Source organism: Dasypus novemcinctus, chromosome 7, assembly GCF_030445035.2.
Source record: "Dasypus novemcinctus isolate mDasNov1 chromosome 7, mDasNov1.1.hap2, whole genome shotgun sequence".
Classification (NCBI taxonomy): domain Eukaryota; kingdom Metazoa; phylum Chordata; class Mammalia; order Cingulata; family Dasypodidae; genus Dasypus; species Dasypus novemcinctus.
This window is the reverse complement of record NC_080679.1, coordinates 51,389,424-51,403,770: the sequence shown is the minus strand read 5'-3', so window position 1 is coordinate 51,403,770 and position 14,347 is coordinate 51,389,424. Positions and strand designations below refer to the sequence as shown.

The 14,347-nt window shown below is 34.3% G+C and overlaps 1 non-coding gene across 1 annotated transcript; it reads right to left on the bottom strand.

Moving 5' to 3' along the window:
• Positions 1-7,766: 7,766 nt before the first annotated feature.
• On the bottom strand, positions 7,767-7,870 carry LOC111762757 (small nucleolar RNA U13). The gene has a single exon (XR_002795788.1). It is a non-coding gene; the product is annotated as a small nucleolar RNA U13 (small nucleolar RNA).
• Between the last annotated feature and the right edge of the window lie 6,477 nt (positions 7,871-14,347).

The window sequence follows — 14,347 nt, the reverse complement described above, 5'->3', positions numbered from 1 at the left end:
GTATTATTTAAGAAATATATCACACTTGCCCTAACATGTCCCCACAAAAATAATGATTTTTTGAAATTTCAATTCAAGTTCAAAGACCCCCTAAAATCTTCCCACAGAACCCATCTGTAGCAGTTTAATATTATTGGTGAATTCCAAAAAGAAATATTGGATTATGCTTGTAATCTGATCTGTACCTGGGCATGACTGAATTATGATTAGGGCATTGAGTCCCCACCCTTTGGTGGCTGGGGACTCACAAATAAAAGACATGGCAAAAAACAGAGTTGAAGGTTTTCTGATGTTGGAGTTTGATGCTGAAGACTTTAGCTGGAGCCCCGGGAAGTCAGCACGCAGAGGAAAGAGAAGTCAGTCCCAGGAAGAAAGGAATCTTGAACCCAGAGAAAAGCTCGCCCCAGGAACGTAGGAACCCAGCAAGCCTAAACCCTTGCAGATGTCGGCAGCCATCGTGCTCCAAATAGACTTTGGTGAGGGAAGTAACGTATACTTTATGGCCTGGTATTTGTAAGATCCTACACCAAATAAATGCCCTTTATAAAAATGAACCAATTTCTGGTATTTTGCATCAGCACTCCTTTGGCTGCCTAATACACCATCCATGGACTCCTGGTTAAGAATTTCTGCATTAATGTGATAGAAAGCAAAACACATTATATGATCCCAAGAACACTGGCATGTACTCCTGACTGAAAATGAATCCGTACAAGACATGTACCTCTCTAAGACAGAGTTGACAACTCTGTATTTTAAAAGTTTGGGACTATAGGTCTTCTTTGAAATGGTGCTACAGTGAGGTACTGAAATGGGAGTCCTTTTGCATGAAGAGAACTAGAGTTTCAAAACTAACTCCATTTCTTTATCTGTATCATGTGCACCATACCTTCAGGGAAACATTGCTATAAAAATTAGATGAGATAAAATTACCAGGCATCCAGTTGATTATATGACATATAGGAGATGTTATATTTTAAAAATCTATTCCTTCAATGTTTCCTTTTACTCTTCTGGCTCTACCTTACTGTTCTAAGTTTCAATGATTTATCTGAAGATATTTTATCCCAGATCTACAAATGTTCTTGCAGTTAAAGAGTTGTTGTAGTGCAAAAATTCTATTGAGGACCACATGTATGACTTCAATTCAGTTCAATATGGAGAAATTTCCAAGATGCGAGTTATTGTTACCAGCATTGAGGAGAATTCACATAACGTCAATGTAAATTGTAGAAAATATTTCCTAGAGTTAGATACAGCTTTAAATACAAAAAGCTGTTTCCACACTAAATGACATTCCTTGATTTAGTGGAAATTTAAATTTTTCTGATAATCTTTTAAAATATACACTTCTTATTATTGTCAGTAACATTAACTTCATAAATTGGGCCACAGGTTGACAAACTCACATGAGATAGCCAAAATTCAAATATACCCTTTCAAAATATTTGTAAGAGTTGTTGTATCTAAAAAAAATGAAAAAAAAAAAATGCAAGAGTCCATAAAGGTCAAAGTCTTTATCACTGGACAGAAAATAAAGTTATTTACTTTAGGATACCATCAAGTTCAAATGTCTTTAGAGTATGAAGAACAAACCAAAAAATAAGTATATATACTACAGAAATGCAAATTTCAGTTTAAAGATAAATTATGGTAGGACTGGCAGATTCTAGAAGTAAAAAAGAATAAGGAAATGCGTATTCTAAAAATCAGGAGTTTGACTATATGAATCTCTTCTCTGTGCTATAGAATCGCTGACAAGGAACTCTTACAAATAGAATTTGATGTAAATCATCAGTGTAACCTACATAAACCTAGTAAGTATCCCAGTCAACATTGCTAACCTGTATTAAATTTAAGCATACTGAAGGAGACACACTCCAAATTACTAGGTAGGTAAAAAGGTTTTCTTAATTGATAAAAAATAATTCTCTATATATCTACAGGTCCAAGTTTCATATATGGCCAAAAATATCTATAGTGTTAGGTAATGAAAATGGTAACCTCTCTTTCATTTTGTGTAAACATCATTCAACTAGGGAAATTTAGAATTAAGTGTATAATCTAGTAAAAAATAAATACCATAATATTAAAGTTTCATGTAAGAAGCAATCAGTATTTAAGATAAATTTCAATTTCCCCATATTTATATACTTAATTTCTTAAATTCTGAGGGTTATATACTATTCAGACATGGTTTGTTTGAGAAGTCAGACAGTTGAAGTACTTATGAAGGAAATAACTTCAAATTAACTATTAAAATGCACTTAAGGATGTTCAAGCATGTAGAGATCAGACAGTATTCAAATCAACAAAAAGTGACTTTCAGTATTTGGTGAAAAACAGAAGAATTAAATTTATATGCTGCACTTAAAGGTTTAAAATATTTTTCTTGTAAATTTAATAATTTAAATATTAATATAAAAAACAATAAAATAAACCCCTAAATTGGCTTTTAAACATACCAAAACTACTGTTGAGAAATCCAAAATCTTTACAGGCATGCAGAGTCCTGTTTTTCCAGTCAGCCTTAGATTTCTAATCTGTAAAATGGGAATAAAGTTTGTTACTATTTAATACCAGTATCTTGAGAATTAAACAAAGACAAAGCACATGGAGTGCCTATATAGTCCCTGGCTCATAGGTGCATAATAAGGTAGCTATTGTTATTATTAAACCTCAAGGTTTAAAAAGGTTTCTGTCTTTGTTTGCCAGAGCTGCTATCACAAATACCAGGAACTTATTTTGGTTTAATAGGAATATATTGGTTCACAGTTTTGAAGCTAGAGGATTTCCAAAATCAAGATACCTGCAAGGCTTGCTTTCTCCCTGAATGGTAGCATTCGTTGCTGGCTACTGGCAATCTTTGATGTTCCTTTGCTTGTATCTCTGCCTCCCACCACATGGCCTCCCACCACATAGCAGTTGCCATTCTCATCTGCTTCTCATTCTTTCATCTGCTCTTTTAGCTTTCCCCTGACTTTCTACTTCTATCTCCTTTCATGTTTCTCTGATTTTTACTTCCCATTTCTTCTCTTAAAATGTCTTCTGTAGTATGGATTAATTCCCACCCTTTCTTAGATGGTCACACCTTAACCAAAAATACATTTTCAAAAGGTTCTATTTACAATGGACTTATTCCCAAAGGGAACTATATAAAGATTAAAAACATATGTTTCTTTGGGTACATAATCCAACTTACCATACCTGCTAAAGAGAACAATTGTTTGCTCTTAGGATTTTAAAATGCTCTTTCTAAAATATATCCCTGGCAATCTCCATATAGGTGTATGGACCTGCATTTAGCAAAGTTTCCACCCTGAATACCTTCCTGTAACTTTCCTGTGGAAATATTTGAAATAATTTTTGTGAATTAGCAATCAGAGAATCTCCAAATACATACATAAGAAACATGGTTGCCATATTTATGCCATGAATACACATTGCTAATGTTGTTTTAAAATGTGCATATCTGTGCCTATAAATTTTTTAATTCTATTAACCAATCCTCAAAAAATATATAGTTACCATTGCCAATGGTTTCTTCCTTATTTTTTACTGCACTGAAATATTTCAAGTAGAGTAAAAAGTTGTTTTTGGCTTAGCAAAACAAAACAGAACATCCCTTTTTTGGTCTATTATAGTGAATTACTTTCTTTGTGTTTGAATAAACTCCAAGGTTGTCTTCACAATCAAATCACATTGATGGCAATTATGTAAATCATTCATTTATTCCATAAGTATTTATTGAGCAACTACTAAGCATTAGGCATTACTGTTGATGCAGCAAAGAAAAAAAGCCCTATAGAATTTACATTTCAGTAAATGAAGTAAGCTGTTCAGAATTTACGTATCAGGAGCAACATTATCTTTCTCTTATTTTGTTTCATTTTCTGCTTAAGAAATAACAGTCATATTAACAAACATTTTCATTGTTTTTGTAGTTAATGTTACAAATGTTTATCAAATAGTTGGCAGCATTAGTTTAAATGTAAAATAAAAGGATTCATTGTGGTTCTGAACAAAGGATATGGGGCAGCTTCCCTTCGGTTTTCATTTCCTTCAATTCGTTTCTCTTCCACCAAAGTAAATATATTTTTGACATATGTAATAATCATATCTTTTATGCCATCAATGATTTTGAAAGTTGGTAATTACTGTTATCTCTTGTTTCTTTTTTAAAATATAATAAACTTTTTTTTAAAAGAGGTTTTGGATTACAGAAAATTTACATAAAAAATATAAGTAATTCCCATGTACCCCACACACATCTTCTTCTATAAGTAACTTCTTACAATTGTGTGGTAGATTTGTTACAATTGCTGAATAAATATTGAAATATTGGCACCAGCCAAGGTCCACAGTTTACATTGTGGTTTACATTTAATTCCAATGTCTTAAAAATGCCCTTTGTTCCACCTATTGTTTCCTCCCCTGTCCCTCAGAGCCTCTGGTAACCACTCTCTTTATAACAATGTTACACATTCTTCCATTATTACAATATTAGTAAGTTTACTTTGTCCATGATCACATTTCCCCCTTATATTTCTTCATTGCTCAACTTTGAGGATTTGGGGATGGTGATGCCCATTCTGCCTCCAATTGAGAAGGGGCTTAGATCTTATGGGGCTGATGGAAGGAAGTGTTTTGCTTTCAGTTGTAGACACTCTGTTTTTTGAGATGGAGATTGTCCATCATCATCATTTTGATAGTTGTCCTGGGTGAGTTCAATGATCTGGAGAGATTCAGGGCTCAACTGGCATGTGAACAGACCAATGATTTAAACTCAGAGACATATATTTAACAGGGATAGTGCTAATTACAGACTCAAATTAAAGGGATAGAATAACCGTATGTAGGGAAATTATAAATGAGTCTAATTCTGTTACATTGGGGAAATAGGTTGTCATATATTTCAAGGTAAGTTTCACCAATAGGATGCTATTTCAAGGGATTGTGTGCCTTTCCTATAGTGTCTGGATGGCTCCAGAATCCTCAGGAGCTCCACATATTATGGCTTTTTTCAAACAGTGGCAGTTAGTGAGATCTTTCTGAGACACGAATAAGTGTAACTTCTGAAATGACCTCCCACTCATTTAGAGATCTCTTAGCCAAAAAACTCTTGTATTTAATGATTCCCCCTTTTGGCTAAGATCTTTTTCCAAATGCGTTGCTGATTGATGCATTTGGAATATCCATCAATTGGTATTAATCCCTTGCTAACAGGGAGGCTCATCTCCAGGAGTCAAGTCTCATGCTGGGGGGAAGTTGGTACTTTTATTTGCTGAGTTTGACTTAGAGAGAAGCCACATTTGAGTAATAAGGAGGTTTACAGAAGATTACTCTTAGGCAATAGTTATTATGCTAAGTTTCAATTTTACAAGAATAAAGTTCATAGTTAAAAACATTAATATTGAGGGCTTGATATACTGGTCTGTTTTATTAGGCACTGCCAGTGAACTTGAGAGATCCTTGCCCTTCTCTTTGAGAATCAAGCAGGACTCCAGAATATGGGAATTCAGTATTATGTGGTTTATTGTGAGGGTCTCCACCCATGGAGTTAATACCTTATAACCACGTGAACACATTATATTCCACAGAAGCATGTCCTGGGTGTACCCTTTCCCACACACACATCCAGCACTGACACACTGCACCAGTGGAATATTCCACAATGGTATTTTCAACCACAGACCTCCACCTCCTCAGAGTTCACCTGTTCATTCCTCCAACCCTCCTCCAGTTTCATGGATAGTCTCACCTAACTTCCAACCCTCTTCACCCTCACACTCCAGCACCATCGATTCCATTCACAACTCTGCATCCCCATCACCCCCATCCACTACCAAACCACACCCTTCAGCTTACATCACAGGTTCTGTCCAGATTTAGCATGTGTTCACTACTCTACTCCCATTTCTGTCTCCTGGTAATCTATCTTCTAGACACAATCTCTGTGAGTCTGCTTAATATGCTTAGGTCATATCAGTAAGGCTACACAATATTTGTCTTTCAGTGTCTGGCTTACTTCACTGAACATAAGGTCTTCAGGATTCATCCATGTTGTCACATGTGTCCGTACTTCCTTCCTTCTTATAATGGAGTAATATCCATTGTGTATATTTTACCACATTTTTCTCATCTTTTGATGGACACTTGGGGGCTTCCAACCTTTGGAAAAATTGAATAATGTCACTATGAACACTGGTGAGCATATATCTATTAGTGTCCCTGCTTTCAATTCATCTGGTTATATGCTTAGTGGTGGGATTGCTGGATCATAGGGCAGTTCTACAGGTAACTTCTTGTGGAACTGCCAAATTGTCCTGCACAATAGCTGCACAATTCTACATTCCCACCAGCAGCTGATGAATGTTTCCATTCCTCCACATCTTTTCCAACATTGGTAGTTTTCTGTTTTCTAGTAGCAGCCTGTCTAATAGGAGTAAGATGATATTGCATTTTTGATTTGCAATTTCCCTAGTAGCTAGTGATGATGAGCATTTATTCATGTGCTGTTTAGCCATTTGTATTTCATCTTTGAAAAAGTGTCTGTTCAAATCTCATGTCCATTTTTTAAATGGGTTGTTTGTCTTTTTTATTTTCAAGATGTAGGATTTCTTTATATATGCTGAATCTTAGACCCTTATTGGATATGTGGTTCCTAAATATTCTCTCCCATTGAGTAGGTTGTCTATTCACTTTCTTAGCAAACTCTTTTTGAAGAGTTTCAAAGCATAATAGTTTTTAATTTTGAGGAGTTCCCATACATATATTTTCTTTCATTGCTTGTGTTTTGGGTGTAAAGTTAGGAAACCATTTCCCATTACAGGATCCAGTAAATGTTTCCCTACATTATTTTCTAAGAGCTTTATGGTCTTGGCTTTTATATTTAGGTCTTTGATCTATCTTGAGTTAATTTTGGTTGTGAGATGGTGATCCTCTGTCAATCTTTTGGATATGGATAACCATCATTCCAAAACCATTTGTTGATGAGGCTATTCTGTCCCAGTTTAGTGGACTTGGTGGTCTTATTAAATATTAGTTGGCTGTTTATATGTGGGTCTATATCAGAACTCTCAATTCGGTTCCATTTACCAATATATCTGTCCCTGTGCTAATACCATGCAGTTTTGAACACTGTAACTTTGTAGTATGATTTAAAGTCAGGTAGCATGATTCCTTCAATTTTGCTTTTTTTTTTTTTCAATGTGATTTCGACTTACAAGTAGATTTTCTAATTGACCTTTTGAGTTCAGTAAAAAATGCTATTGTAATTTTTATGGGTATTGCTCAAAATTTGTAAATTAATTTTGGTAGGATTGACATCTTAATGATATTTAGTCCTCTAATCCATGACCTAAGGAATATTCTTCCATGCGTTTATGTCTTATTTGATTTCTGATTACCAATGTTGTGTTGTTTTCCATATATGAGCCCTTTACATCTTTAGTTTAAGTTTATTCATAGATATTTGGTTCTTTTATTTGATACTGTAAATGGACTTTTTTTCTTGATTTCCTCCTCAGATTACACATTATTAGTGTACAGAAATGCTACTGATTTTTGTGTCTTGATCCTATATCCTGCCACTTTCCTTTCTCAATTATTATCTCTAGATTCTTTGTTGTAGATTTTTCAACATATAGGATCAGGTCAAAGGCAAGTAGTAAAAGTTTTAGTTTTACTTCTTCCTTTCCAGTGTGGATGCCTTTTATTTCCTTTTCTTGCCTAAGAGTTCTAGCAAGTCTTTTTTCTTCTTCTCATGTCAGATGGGTAATGTGCCAATGTAGTAAAAAGGTTCGAAGGAGGCACAACTCACACAAGTGCATGAACTCCCATTCATCATGCTTATGAACCACAAAGGAATTTCAAGCAAGTGCTTTTAATACAATGTTAATTAAAAGCAGTGACAATGGGCATCCTTTTCTGTTCCAGATCTTAGAGTGAAAATCTTTAGCATTTTGCCATTGAGTATAATAGCTATGGGTGTTTCATATATACCCTTTATCATGTTGTGGAAGATTCCTTCTATTCCTATCTTTCAAAGTGTTTTTACAAGAAAGGGTGCTGCATCTTTTCTAATGATTTTTTTCTTCATCAGTAGAGATGGCTATGTGATTTTTTTCTTTCAGAATATTAATGTGGTGTATTACATTGATTTTCTTATGTTGAACCATCCTTGCATACCTGGGAGAAAAATCCACTTGATCATGATGTATAATTCATTTGATGTGTTGTTGAATTTGATTATCAAATATTTCGTTGGGGATTTTAGCACCTAAATTCATTAGAGAGATTGGTTTTTAGTTTTCTTTTCTTGTTGCATTTTATATGGCTTTGGTATTAGGGTGATGCTGGAAACATAGAATGAGTTAGGTAATGTTCCCACACTTGTATTTTTTTATAAGAGTTTAAGTAGGATTGGAGTTAGTTCTTTACAGAATGATTGGTTGAAATCACCTGTGAAGTAATTTGGTTCTGGGCTTTTCTTGATTGAGAGGTAATTAATGACTAGTTCAATCTCACTACTTATGATTGGTCTGTTGAGTTCTTCTATTTCTTCTTTAATTAATGTAGGCCTTTTTAAAAAATACCCTCTTAAGATACTCTTTATTTCTGTGAGATCAGAAATTTAATTTATTTTCATCTTCTCTCTTTTTTTGTGTGTTAATTTAGCTAAGAGTTTGTCAATTTATCAGTCTTCCCAAAGAACCTACTTTTGGTTTTGTTAATTTTTTCTAGTTTTTTAATTCTCAATTTTATTTAGTTCCACTCTAACATTTGTTATTACCTTCTTTCTGCAGCTTTGGGATTAGTTTGTTGTTCTTTCTCTGTTTCCTCCATGTGTGCAGGTAGGTCTTGATTTTAGCGTTCTTTCTTTTTTTAATATATGCAGTTATGACTATTAATTTCCTTCTCAGTACTTCTTTAGTTGTATCTTATAAGTTTGATATTTTGTGTCCTCAGTTTCATTTATTTCAAAGTATTTACTGCTTTCTTTTGCAATCTCCTCATTGCCTCATTGATAGTTCAAGAGCTGTTGTTTAAGTTCCGTATATTAGTGCATATTCTGTTTTCTAATAATTATTAATTTCCAGCTTCATTCCACTGTGGTCAGAGAAATTACTCTATTTAATTTCAATATTTCTAAATTTGAGACTTATTCTGTGATCTAGCATGTGGTCTCTCCTGGAGAGTGATCCATGTGAACTTGAGAAGATTGTATATACTGCTGTATTTTGGTGTAATATTCTCCATATATCTATTAGGTCTAGTTTCTCTAATGTATTGTTCAAGGTCCCTATTTCCTTATTAACTCTCTTTTGAAATTTCTGTCTAATGGTGATAATGGTGTATTAAAATCCTCCACTATGATTGTAGAGGCATCTCTTTCTTCCCCTAGTTTTTCCATTGTTTGTCTCATGTACTTTGTGGCATCTTGTTAGTTCATAAATATTTATAATTGTTCTTTTCTTGATAGATTACCACTTCTATTAATGTATAGTGTCCTTCTTTGTCTCTTACAATAGATTTTTTACACTTAAAGTATATTTTATCCAATATAGCAAAGCTATTCCCACGCTTTTGTTTATTGCTTGCATGTAAAATTATTTTCCAACCTTTCACTTGCAACCTCTTTTTGTCCTTGGGTCTAAGGAGAGTTTCTTCAGACAACCAGGGTGGGGAAGGAAGGGGAGAGAAATAAAAAAATCTTTAAAAAAATAAGGAGATTTTCTTGTAGATAGCATATAGATGGGTTGTATTTCCTTATCCATTTTCACAAACTGTGACTTTAGATTCAAGGGTTTAAGTATGAAACTCATTGCTATTACTATCAAGGCGGTACATGCATTAGCTATTTTTTCTTTAGAATTATATATGTCATATTTTCTTTTTTTCTTACCTTTTTAGTTACTCTTGCTAATAATCTCCCTTTCTGCATACTACTCCCACATCTCTATCCTGTTTTTTCTTTCAATCTGCAGAACTTCCTTTAGTATTTCTTGGAGGGTAGGACTCTTATTGACAAACTCATTCCATTTCTGTTAATCTATGAATATTTTGAACTTTCACTCATTTTTGAATGCTAGCTTTGCTAGCGGATATTTTCTCTTTTAGGACCTTAACTATGCCACACCTCTGCCTTCTAGCTTCCATGATTTCAAATGAGAATTCAGCACATAATCTTATCAGCTTCCCTTATTTGTGATCAGTCTCTTTTCACTTGCCTATTTTAGAATTCTCTCTTTGTTTTGAGTGTATGACTATCTGATAAATATGTGTCTTGGGGTAGATCTGTTAAGGTTTATACTGTTTGGAGTGTGGTGCACATTCTGGATATATTCATCCATATACCTCATAAGAGTTGAGAAATTTTAAGCCATTATTTCCTCCAACACTTCTTCTGCCCACTTTCCCTTCTTTTCTCTCTCTGGGATGCCTATAATGTGTATGTTTGTGAGTTTCATGTTGTCACTTAATTCCCTGAGTCTGATGATTTTTTTTCTATATTTTGTCTATCTGTTCTAGTCTCTATGATTTCAGAAGTTTTGTCTTCATCTTCACTAATTCTTTCCACTGCCGATTAAAATCTGCTGTTATATGCTTCCAGAGTATTTTTTTTTTAAGATTTATTTTTTTTATTCCCCCTTTCTCCCAGATGGTTCTCTCTTTTGTCTGCTCACTGTTTGCTCCCCATCTCCAGGGGGCATCAGGAACCATACCTGGGACCTCCCACATGGGAAGCAAATGCCCAACAGACTTCCAGATTATTTTTAACTTCTTGCTTTGTGCCTTTCATAACCATCAGATCTGTTATCTTTGTATGTATGCTTGCAATTTCTTTTGTATGTTCCCCCCAGTGTGTCCTTAATATCCTTTATCTCTTCCTTCATTTTGCTAAGTTGATTCATGATATTTATTTGGATACTATTAATTAGTTGTCCCATGATCTGAGTCTCCTCCTGCTTTTTAGTTTGTTCATTAAACTGGGCCATGTCTTCCTCTTTCTTAGTATGTCTTGTAATTTTTTGCTAGTGTCTAGGCATCTGTTTATCTTGATAGGCTTATTCAGTTTATTAGCTTCTTTTTTCTATTCTAGGGTTTTATTTCAGTTCATTTTGTGTTAAGGGCCCTCTGTGACACTTGGCTCCACTTATTCTATATCCTGGTAGTTGATTGTGTTTCTTAAGCAAGTAGAATTTATTCTAATGAAGCAAAACTGGTTGAAGACTTGAAAATCAATCAACGTAATTCACCAATTTTACAGGCTGTTGGGGAGGGGGCAGGACACCAGAAGAGCTTCCTGCAACATCGTTGGAAGAACAGAAGGAGGAGACTACCCATCTACAGTGAAGATTTGTGAGTCGATTAGCTCCAGGCTAAAATTGGTGATCCTCACACATGCCAAAGCGTCATTTTGTCACTGATGGATATTAGTATTGGAGAAAATGTTTCTGAACTACCTTGCACAGGTCCAAGCTTTCAGGATGTAACTTTCAGTACTGTTGATAGCAGCACTTCCACATGAGCCATTGTGCTATTCCTTGGTCACAGGTGAGATTTGACTGGATGCCAGGCTCTGGGCAGTGCTGTTCCCATGCTTGTCCTCCATCAGGAGGAAGTTTCTTGGTCTCCAGGGGTCAGGTGAGGAGGGTTGGTAATAAGTTATAATTTTAATAAACCTAATGAAATAATGGATCTAGGCAATAGTCAGTAGATGCTAAAATGTATGAATGAATTAATAAAACTAAGCTAAGATTGTCACCTCCTTAATGAACAATCTATTGAGCATAATAAAAAATGGGATAACTATGTGTATCTCATTTTCCAATGCAATAGGAAGTGCACAGCACCACATATGTATAATTCCCATTTATAGATTCCTTTTGAATGTAAGTAAACATCTGGATGTGAGTTCCAGTTTATAGAAAGCACACAGGATAGGAAAACTAGTTACACACCAATGCAAGAAAACAATAAGCTAATCACAGCATATTCATTATTCTACAGGAAAATGGTCATACATTTCATTAAAGAATTAATATTTGATGGTATATCTATTTTTTTCAAGGCAGATTACCTGCTATTTTTAGTCCAAGTTCCAGGGCATGAATTATATGTTAATGATATAATTACTCTAATTAATTAAAGGAGCTCCTTCTGAAAACCTTTATTTTGCCCTGAAGGAGTTGGGCTTATACTTAGTTCTGTTTTGTTAAAGACGAAACAGATAGAAACTAAAAGTAAGTTAAGGTCTATACAAACCTTCTTTCCTTTCAGAGAAACACTTCTGGTAAATAAATAATTTACAATTAAAATTCACTATTGTAAATAAACAATTAATAATTATTGTGTTTGGAGCCAAAAGACAAGTAGAAAATTGTGTCAGAGAGGAGCTCTTGGTTGTAAATTGAGAATAATTTCCATAAAGGTCAGTAAAGGAAAGAGAATATACAGAACCTGTCTGGAGTTATAGAGACAAAAGCCAGGGAGATTGATAATAAGGATTTGTGCTCAGTCAGATGGCAATCGGAGTTATGTTATTTACAGATGCAATGGACTGTCACCTTATGTTTATAGTATGTTTTGCATAAATGAATGTATCCACTGAATGCATAAGCAAAAAAAAAAAAATATTTTTTGAAGAATGTCCAGGACATTAGTCAAAAGCAGACTACAGGAGATGAGAACAAATTGCTGACTTAGAATTTAGACTAGGTCTAGCAAAGGACAATACAACAAGGGACAATATTACTTGTGATAGCAAAACCCCAGGGATTAATTTTATGTTTTCTGTTGTTGTTTGTGTGCCCACGGTTGGTCCCTATATATTTTGGCCTTCTTAAACTTGCTTTCCTGAAAGTTTTCAGAAGGAATATAAGATTGGATTTTTAAAAGCCTATGCAGGCTAGAAAATGAAAGCAAGAACTTGCTGCTGGATTTTTCCTGTAGTACCTATAGATTTTAAATTCTTCTCTTGTTGAAGTCCAAAAATATTCTACATTTCCAGGACCTGCCAGAAAATGACCTCCCTTACTCAACTGAAAAATAGTTGCCGGTATGACATTCCAGGCATAACCAATGTTTTTAAGTATGCCGTAGTAAAAGGGAGGGAAGATATTTATTTGACTTACATAAATCACTACATTGTCATAAAAATAAAAATATTCAATAAAAGTTTCCATATTCTGTAGGCAAGGAGGATCAAATATCAGTTTTAAAAGTTTCATTCAGTTTATAAAAGCAGAGTCTATTATATAAGAAGGAATTTCTTTATGTATCAATAAAACAGGGCAGGAAAGTAACATTAACAATATTCCAAACAAAAACTATCGCCATCCTTCATCGGTTTATTCAATCATTTGTAACTAATTCTTGATCCACTGAATCTGGGTGAGTAATCTTATGAACCCATTGGCTTCTCAACTAGAGTTCTGGAAAACCTGAGTGAGTCTCAAAGTTTTTTAAGCAATGCCATTAGGAACCTGCTGTTTACCATGGGGCTCTGAGATGTCCCTTGTTGAAGATAAAGTACTTTGGCCTGTGGTGACTGCTAAAGCTTTCCAGGAAACATCAGAGTAAAACAACAATTAGAAAAATCTGTAGTGGACAAAAGATTTAAAACAGCTGTAGTGAATTCCTTACTGATAATTTTCAAAAGTGAATGATCTAATGAGACTACATTACAAGAATAATGCAACTAGCAAGGGAATTTAATTGTTTCTTTAGCATGCAAAACAAGATAATAAAGTCAATCCAAAAATAATTTAAACAAAATTATTGTAAATGTAATAATTTACCCTATTTTCAAAGAAGATGGTTAACATTACATTTTATTTATAAGAATGGAAAGTCATAACTTTCACTGAGGAAAAATAACTTGGGATATAACATAATAATGCTGATGTATAAAATACCAAGAACATATTAAGGATACAGTGAGAATATATAAAGTATATATCAAGTAAAGAGATTCAGTAAGTTTGCAATAGATCCTATACAGCTGTATATAAATAAAACTCCATAGGTTAAGTATTTTAGTTTCCTAGTCTGCTGAGAGCAGATACCATAAAGTGAGTTTGCTTAACAATAAGAATATATTAGTTTACAGTTTTGAGGCTGAGAAAAGTGTTCAAATCAAAACGTCATCTGGTGATTTAGCCTTTTTTCCTGAAGACCAGTCGCTGGCTATCCTGGTCTCCTGTGTCGCATGGCAAGGTGCATGGTGGCCTCTGCTAGTCTTTCCCTTCTCTTCCAGGTTTCTGGTTTCATTGCTTTCAGTGTCTTGCTTCCGTGGCATTCTCTCTCTCTCTCTTTGTTCCATTGACAAAGTAATTAAAAG